General features: G+C 39.4%; 1 pseudogene; it reads left to right on the forward strand.

Annotated features, from left to right (window-relative positions):
* Window positions 1-6,139: 6,139 nt before the first annotated feature.
* Window positions 6,140-7,396, forward strand: LOC113191117 (archaemetzincin-2 pseudogene; annotated as a pseudogene).
* The last annotated feature ends 462 nt before the right edge of the window (window positions 7,397-7,858 follow it).

Genomic DNA, 7,858 nt, shown 5'->3' on the forward strand with positions numbered 1-7,858 from the left:
CCCTCCCCCCCCAAAAAAAAAAGTAAAGGAGATGGTTTGGACGGAGCGCATACACTAGGTCCATGAGAGGAGCCCAAAATGGAGTCACTCATGCCAAGTTCCCCACCACTGTGCTGAAACCAAGGTGTTTATCTGAACTTGGAAGAAATAAGAAGAGACATAATAGCCAGATTTCTGAACAATCTAATTCTAGCCTATATAATAAGGAAAGCTGTGCTTTAATCTTTACAAGGAAAAGGCCAATCCCCTTTTCTGTTTCAGTTTTCCACTGTCTTAGTTTCTGTCTGTGAAACCTAATTTCTCTGCTCAGTTCTTTGGAATACTCCTATTTTATGGAACAAGGTGTTGCCCAATTATCAAATAGCAAGTAAAAGCTATTTAAGATTTTAAAATTTGCTATAGTTTTTACCGCTCTTGGTTAGGCATTATAGAGATATGAGTTTTGCAGTCAACTAATTTACATTTTAAATATATATCAAAATGTGAGAACAAAGATGGCATTTGCCAAAGTACTAAATTTTCTCTTAACAGTGATTATAATGAGGATAGAAAACGGGATGTTTGAAATTCTGTGGATTTAGAGAATCCACATGATTCTGGAGGAGATGGATTTTAATATACATCTTAAAACAAGAGTTTCCACAATAACAATTATTTGTCTGATGAATAGCTAGTTATACTGCCAGACTACAAGATTTTGCAGCAAGCTCAGTGGAAGCTGGTCAGGGAAGCTAATTTTAGCTTCAGATTTCCTAGGAGGAGGAAGAACATTGTGTGGGAGGGGCAACTGATCTTGGTATTCCAGGTGCTTTTCAAATTCCCTTATAAAATGGTTCTCAGATTCCAAATTTCACCATTTTGATAACATTTCAATTCATATTTCACTCATTCTGACTATTTTAGTAAATAAAGTGTATTTTTTGTGTGATAATCTTTCCCTTTATTCACTGGGAATTCCTATCCACAACATGTGACTTTTACTTTGTTTGCTTTATTGTTTGTAACATTAGCTTCACTCATGCCTAATCCAAACATTTGCATTACTTCTTCATATATTCTAAGTCATTTGGTGTACCCATAAGCATAGTAATATGTGAAAATCCATCAGCAATTTGAGTATAAGGGAAATTTAGTTATCCTCTGAGAATTAAGCTTACAAAACAAAATCATAATTACCAGATGACACAATTTTCTGTCTTGGCAGCATTTCATATGAAAAAGTACTTGATATTCTACTAGGAATGTGACAGATTTACTCAGAATACAGTCAGCTGTGAAAATAAAATGTCCTCAGCCTCTAGGCAGTAGAGGGGGATGTCCTAAATATGTGACCAATTTGATAAACTGTTGCAATTATTTATTTGTTAATTTGTTTTTGCAGTATAGAGATTGAACCCAAGGGCACATTACCACTGAGCTACATTCCCAGCCCTTTTTTGTTTGTAGTGGGGATTTTTTGTTTGTTTTGTTTTATTGTACTGGGGGATTGAACCCAGGAGCTTTTAACCACTGAGCCACTGAGCTAAGGGCCTTGCTAAATTGCTGAGGCTGACCTTGAACTTGCAGTTCTCCTTCCTCAGCCTCCTAAATTTCTGGAATCACAGGCATGTGCCATGTTGCAAAAATTAAAGCCTTTACATTTAGGTTAAAGCACCCAAACACTTTCAGCCTTCTTCCCTCAAAATGGCATCTGAGGGACAGAAGGGTGAGAGATGGCTGACATGAACTTGAGACACTGATGGGGCATCTGGGTCCTGAAACATGTATGTTTTCTTTTGGATTCTTCCTAGATTTTTCTTTCAAGGTGGCCAATTTTGACTGCTCCTTAAGGTACAATGAGTTCTCCTTAAAGTGCATACCTGTAATCCCAGCAAATCAGGAGGCTGAAGCAGGAGGATTGAATATTCAAGACCAGCTTTGACAACTTAATGATACTGTATCTCAAAAAATGAAAAGGGTTTGGGATGTTACTCAGTGCCTCTGGGTTCAATTCCTAGTACCAAAAAATAAATGAGAGAGAGAGAGAGAAAGATATAATGAGTCTTGGGCATTCCATTGCTGGAACTTGCTGGTGAAGACGGCTGTAACCTGTCTCAGCTGCATCAGGGGCCATGGTCCTATTGTCTGACCTAGTTGATTCAACTTCACCAACACTGTGAAACCTCCTGAATCTCTGCCCCAATTATCTCAAGAGTTCCTTAACTGTTGACACAGCAGGCCCTTTAGCAGACCTTCTGGCTCTTGAGATGTCTCTACACAAGACAAGTGGGGTCCTGGGCATATGTTACATAAAAGATTTCAGCATGTGTCAGAGACAGACAAAACTTTATTTAGGGGCTGGGGATGTGGCTCAAGCGGTAGCGTGCTCGCCTGGCATGCGTGCTGCCCAGGTTCGATCCTCAGCACCACATAGCAACAAAGATGTTGTGTCTGCTGAGAACTAAAAAATAAATATTAAAAAAGTCTCTCTCTCTCTCTCTCTCTCTCTCTCTCTCTCTCTCTCTCTCTCTCTCTCTCTCTCTCTCTCTCTCACTCTCTCTTTAAAAAAAAAAAAAACTTTATTTAGGAAGGCAAAGATACATTTAAGGGAGAACATGGGCTATCTCAAGAGGAGAAGTTTTTGGAATAAAGCAAGGAATACACATTCAAGGGGGAAGGCAGGCCATCTCCAGATGAACAGACAGAAATCTTGGTGTGGGGTGTTAATTTTTATAGAGAGATGGTTGCTAGGGCTAAAGCTGGAGCCAGAGCAGAGTTACATAGTTGGTACCAGTTTTCTCAGCACTTGCGCATTGCCCTCCTGTTACCTTTTGCCGGAAAAGTCACTGGCTGAGAACATGGGCTGGGGTGCTCATAAATGCTTGTTTTGGATGTTTCCTGCATGTTAGAGATTCATGAGTGCTTCTTTTGAGATTCAGTCTAACTTTAATTTTCTGCATCCCCAAATTCTTAAGCACAGCTATATATAGTTTCATGACATCTCTTAGTACTCTCCCTCTAATACTGTGGAGGGAGATTTATCCTGCACCATTGAATTTACATGGAGTGTTTACCCCTAGGTTGGGTCTGAACAGCCCATAATGCCATGTGCTTCTAGTTCTGCCCTCAGCATACCCTTAAACATATCACATCTTGTCCTTCCAAATTGAAGTCCCTATTTTGTCTGTTCTACGATCTCAGGGAATAAATAGAATGAATAGACTTTTCCTCTTGACCTGTATCACTGATTGGGCACTCTCCATGTAAAACTCTTCATTAAAGTTCACTAAGTTAAGTAATTAATATACTAAATATATTAAATATTTTTTAAATAAATAAAGAGGGAAATTAAAAAATTTAGAAAATTAATTTCTTTCTTGACAAAGTCTGGCTTTGTCCTATTTAAAAGCCTGGTGAGTTTGCTTTTGAGGAATTATACTGGGAAGCTGAAGGGTAAAATGGAAGGGAAACTCCAGTTACACTGTCTACTCTTCAGTATCTGTTTAAACTGGTACCATGTACAATGTGACATTCAACTAGTTTGCACCAGTACAGATGTACTAGTTCTTTTCAGCCTGTTCATTCTGATTGGCTAATAGTACCTAAGTGATGAGTGTCAGTAATATTTTAGTATTACTCATGACTATGCATAACTAACTAATGAAGCCATGTGGTTTGATTGTTTAAGTGTGTTTTGGAAATATTCCTTTTAAAAAATATATAGCAATATTCTTTTCATTTCTATTGAATTAATCCTAATTTCTTCCTTTTTTTCACCTCACCTCAGTGCACACAGAGGAGAGCAATGCTGCAGGCTGAGTAAGAAGGAGGTCAAGTAGCTAAGAATGTGAAAGAGAAACTGTAACATACCATCTTCCTATCAAGAATTTGTAACCCCATTCCTATCTCCCACTCTAACAAATTATGATTTTTTCAGTTACTTCTTTTTCCCAGTCACATGCTTCAGGAGGCAATGACCATTCTCAGCTCAAGGGGGGAAACCATGACTGATATGAACCCACCTGAATGGGGCCCTGTCTTCTTTCTGGGGTTTAGTCATGAGCAGGTGACTAATATGACCAAGGGAGCATGGAGGGGAATTATTCTGGGGGACTTTGGCAAGTGCTTTCTTTGTGGAACAGAAAACAGATAAATAACTGAGCATGATGGCATAAACCAGTAATCCCAGTGACTTAGGAGGCTGAGACAGGAGGACCATAATTTTAAGGCCAGACTCAGCAATTTAGCAAGATCCTATCTCAAAAATATAAGAAAGACTAGAAATGTAGCAGTCTTGGGTTCAATCTCTAGTACCAAAAACAAATATAGATAAATAGGGCTGGGGATATGGCTCAGTGGTAGTGCATTTACCTAGTATGTGCAAGGTCTTGGATTCAAACTTCAACTCTGAAAAAAAAAAACTGAGAATAAAAACAATTGCACAACCATATCCATATGTTTCTATATCTATATGTGATGCCTGAAATTGCTGCAAGCATCATGAAAATACAGGAAGAATGAGCCAATGTACACAAGATGGCAGAGCTAAGGGATAGAAAGATGTAGTTGAGCCATTCCATTAATCTAATCAGGAACTGGCCTACCTCCTTTCTGTTAAACAAAATAATAAACATTCTCTCATTTAAGCCATTCTCAGTTGGTTCTACTTTCGTTTGTTGCCGAACATATCTGAGTTAGGCATTTGTTCAGTAACAATCAGATACATGTTCCTACCCTTTTCCTTGTTCTGCTCTGTGTTGCTGGAACTGACCCTGTTTCCCAGTTTCCCTTGTGAACTGACTTCTGGCTACATTGAGCCAATGGGAAGCACTGATGAGAGACCTGAAGGAAGGAAGACCAATGTATTTCTCCCTCTCCCTTTGCTTCTGGCCATGGCTCCATTTCTTCTGTAGTTTTGGCTTCCCAAGATGGCACTTTCCTTGATGGTCCCACTTCCTGCTAGGCAGTCCCTGATTTTTCTCAGTAACTTGGTGTTTACCTTACTATCACTCTTAGACTTTTAGCTCTTGTAGGTTTTTTTTTTTTTTTTTTTTAGTTGTAGTTGGACACAACACCTTTATTTTACTTGTTTATTTTTGTATGTGGTGCTGAGGAGGGTCTTACACGTGCGAGGCGAGTGCTCCACCACTGAACCACAACCCCAGCCCTCTTGTAGGTTCTTTTTAATTAGTTTTAATTAAACATTCTTTACTGAACTATCAGTTGTGAACTCCACTTCCTGATTGGACCCTGTTCCCTCTGCCTAACTGAATCAATACTTAAGAAGGGCTGGGGATGTGGCTCAAGCAGTAGGGTGCTCGCCTGGCATGCGTGCGACCCGGTTCGATCCTCAGCACCACATACAAAGATGTTGTGTCCGCCAAAAACTGAAAAATAAATATTAAAATTCTCTCTCTCTCTTAAAAAAAAATACTTAAGAAGGAGACAGGAGGCAAGTGAGAAATGCTGCAAAAGTGGTTCCTGTTCCCCAAAGAGAAGTAACTGAGTCACTTTCCAATGCAAGTTTAAATTCTCTTCTCATACTTCTGTGAATTAGCATAAATGGAAATTCAAAAGTGAGATTAAATTATAGAAAATAAAAGAATCTACCCTTCTTTATCACACTCTAGTTTGGGACAGTTAAATTTCAATTAATTCATAAATATCATTACTGATATGCATTTTCATGCCATTTAACTTTCTCTACTGGAAATTGATCCCTGGAGTACTATACCACTGACCTAAACTCCAAGATTCTAGCCATTCAATTTCATATCAGCAGTATTTTTACATACTGTTGTACAGCTACCATTTTTAATAATATTCATATTAGTAGCTCCAGTGGCCCTGTTTATCCCATGAAACCCAGCTTTTATGGTACAGTTAACTAGAATACATCTGTATATAGTTTCAACCCATGCCAACCCCACTCTCTCTCCAAGAAAGAGGAACTGAGATTCCAATATTCTATTTAGTTTTTATTAACTGCCTTAACTTCTAAGGTAGACTAAACCAGGAGCTGTGAGACAAGGCAGCCACCTTCTGCCTTGCCCAAACACAGAGATCAATCACTAGAAAGACAGCAAACCAGTAATAAAACAGACATTCTTAATACTTCCCTCGGGAGGCGGGCGGGCAGAGGCAAGGCCTGTCGGGGGGTGAAGACACCCTCCACAGCACCTTCCGGACATGCCTGTCCTTGTAACGTAAACACTTCAATGGGAGCCTTCCTTTTTAAAGAAAGCCTCATGGTGTACCATCTGTTTGCCTCACTCAAGGGAAGGATGAAAGCTCTACATAGGAACAAGATGTGATGGATGAGACCTGTCATTATGCAAGTATTACGTCACTCTGAACAGACACTGAAAAGAGCTCTCATCTCTAAGAACCCAGCGCTTTTGTCACAGTATGAGAAATTAGATGCTAGGGAACAGCAATTAATGAAGGAAGCCAACCAGTGATCTTTATGGACCTATTATTTTGCAATCACAATCAGACTGAATAATCTCACATCCTGAGGCTCCTCAAGACTTTGAGCAGTTTTTCAGTAATCCCTACAGAAAGATACCCTCTCCAGAGAAGCACAGTATTTATTTACTGGCCATTGGATCTCTAGGAAACACCAGAGTTATCAGTGAAGAATATACTAAATGGCTCAAGGGCTACTGTGAAGCATTTTTCTATGGCATGAGTGTAAAACTCCTAGAACCGATTTCTGTTTCTGCCACATGGTGTTCTTTTAGAGTGAATGATCACACACGCAATTTACAAATTCATGCAGGGCATATCCTGAAGTTCTTAAAAAAGAAGAAACCTGAAGATGCTTTCTGTGTTGTGGGAGTAACAATGATTGATCTTTACCCAAGAGATTCCTGGAATTTTGTCTTTGGACAGGCTTCTTTGACAGATGGAGTGGGGATATTCAGCTTTGCTAGGTATGGCAGCGATTCCTATAGCTCACATTATAAAGGTACAGTGAAGAAGCTCTATAAAAAATCTTCCAATGACTATGCCATTTTTGATAACTACTTTATTCCTGAAATCACTAGTGTTTTGCTGCAGCGATCCTGTAAGACTTTATCCCATGAGATTGGACACATATTTGGACTGCGACACTGCCAGTGGCTCACATGCCTGATGCAGGGCTCCAACCACTTGGAGGAAGCTGACCGTCGTCCTCTAAACTTGTGTCCTATCTGTCTACGCAAGTTGCAGTGTGCCATTGGCTTCAATATTGCAGAAAGATACAAAGCACTGGTGAGGATTGATGATGTTAACACACCCAGAGCAACTCCGAAACCTAGTTGTGAAGATAATGTGCATTTACCGAAATCTGTAGAGGCCTTTCAGGATTGGAAAGAGTGGATAATGAAATGCCTTGCTGTTCTCCAAAAATGAGTATCTTCAGATAGGAGTAAATAAAATAAATATTTGCACATTAAAAAAAAAAATACTGCCCTTGGAAGCAAAACTCTAAAGACCAATGATGGCAGACATTTCAACAAGTTAATTCATGTTTTATCTCCAGCCCTTTTTTTATATTTTATTTAGAGACAGGGTCTCACTAAATTGTTGAGGGCCTTGCTAAATTGCTAAGGCTGGCTTGGAACTCCCAATCCTCCTGCCTCATTCTCCTGAATCACTGGGATAGCAGGCATGCACCATGGCACCCAGCTTTTTTTAATTTTTGAGAGAAAGAATGTAAAGTTGAAGCTAAAAGATCTGTCTCTCCCCCCTCCTCTATTTCTCTCCTCTCTTCTCCCACTCTAATCTTTTTCCTTTTTATCTTTCCCTTGCTTCAAACATTTATTGATTTTTTTTTTTTTTAACATCCTTGGGCATTGTTCTGTGCTGTCCTCATATCCATGACAGAGGCAAA

Source organism: Urocitellus parryii, chromosome 13 (assembly GCF_045843805.1).
Source record: "Urocitellus parryii isolate mUroPar1 chromosome 13, mUroPar1.hap1, whole genome shotgun sequence".
Taxonomy (NCBI): domain Eukaryota; kingdom Metazoa; phylum Chordata; class Mammalia; order Rodentia; family Sciuridae; genus Urocitellus; species Urocitellus parryii.